We start from the raw sequence: 1860 nt of genomic DNA on the forward strand, positions 1-1860 counted from the left end.
ATGTTTGATATGACTAGCATACTAACAGTAAGTAGAGATATTAGTGTATCACCTGTATGTTTCAGATGCTGGTGCTGCTACTGCTGGACCAAGTGATGTGATGTACGCCAAGATTCAACTCAAAAAGTTGGACAAGAAAAATAAAAGTAATTCTCAACCGTCCCATACATTAATACAAAAAGCAGCATTGTTTTTTACTCATGAAAAAAGTCCTCCTCCTCAGAAATGCCAGCTGATCCAAAAGAAAATCCAGTCTATTCTGAGGTCAAGACGGGGAAGACCACAGGTAAGACTCATTCTATAGGTTGGCAATCAGTGAAATCTAAACGTGCGATTTTGGAGTTTCAATGAAGATGCAGAATATGCAATAAGCTAATTCCTTCCTTTGTTAACTGGAAATGTACATTTTCAGCAGCAACTGGACTTGTTGATGTGACCTATGCTGAGGTTGACCTTTTTATCATTCTGCATATAACTGGTTATATTATTCTGATGTGTTATCCTTACCCCTTATAGAAACTGCAAATCCACCTGAGGATTTGGTCTATTCTCTAATGAGGCCAAGCACATCCCCAGGTAAGACTAAATATAGTCGTATGCTATTGATATTTAATATGATACTAATATGGAACTAATTCTTCAATGTCAAAGTATACTGTATCAATTGTTCTGAACAAACTGTAGTAAAAACTCAGACGGACAACTAGAAAAAGCTCAAACCAAGTTTATTCCCCCACTGGGTCATACATCTGCGAAGACAAGGCATGATTACACAAGCACATATATTTATAACCTTGTAATAGGCGGGGTTAACTCCTTACAAATCTAGACAACCAATACATCTCAGTTGCTAGGCAGGAATTTAATTGGTACCTCTCACTGGTGTAGTCAGATCTGCCTGATACTAAAACATTTGTGGCCATGGAAGTGTATGTGTGAGATAGGACTGTAGGACTGTAGTAGGAGAGTCATTGTGGTGGGCCTCTCTGGCCTCCCTCCCAGCGGTTTCTTCTCACTTCATCTGTTGATTCGACGTCAAGACGCATTCTTCGCTCCTCCCTAGTTCCGCAGCTGGCCTGCCTTATCAGAGACTAACTATTGCCCTTCATCTCCCTCCTTAGAAACATGGAACAGAATATGAACTTTCTACACTCAGTAACTTTCCACACACCTAGTTCCCATCTACCCTTCATTGGCCCCAACATATACATTCCTTATACATGTGAAGTAATCAATCGATTCTAGAATGATAACATGAATAAGTATATTTCAAGCTAGATTTCAACACTACTTAAAGGACGTCTATTTGTTTGATTCTTAAGAGTTTGTTTGACTGCGTGTCCTAAACTACTTTGTGTGGTGATATGTTGCAGGTCCTTGAGGGATGGAGGGATAGCGGGATGGCAGGGCGCACGCACGCACGCACACATGCACGCACGCACGCACAATAACACCTTGTACATTAAGGATTTTTTTCTTATTTTATTTATCAACAGATATATTGGATTTAAGCATGGTTTGATTGTGTATTACTGTAACAGCTTTTGTATTGTATGGTGTAATGATAACGGATCTTATCTGCAGCTACAGTAATTGTATCTGCTTTGTATTGTGTATTGAATTGTATTGTTTTGTTGTAAATGTATTACAATGGATTATCTTTGATTTATTATGTCTGTTATTCAGATGATAGAATAACATATTTGCATATGTTTTTCCAAAATATTATAAGTATTATTCATGTTTTCCTCTAATTGTCACGTTCCTGACCTATTTCTGTTAATTTGTTATGTGTTAGTTGGTCAGGACGTGAGTTTGGGTGGGCATTCTATGTTTTCTGTTTCTGTGTTGGTTTATTGG

The sequence above is a fragment of the Salvelinus fontinalis genome, chromosome 11 (assembly GCF_029448725.1).
Source record: "Salvelinus fontinalis isolate EN_2023a chromosome 11, ASM2944872v1, whole genome shotgun sequence".
NCBI classification, from domain to species: domain Eukaryota; kingdom Metazoa; phylum Chordata; class Actinopteri; order Salmoniformes; family Salmonidae; genus Salvelinus; species Salvelinus fontinalis.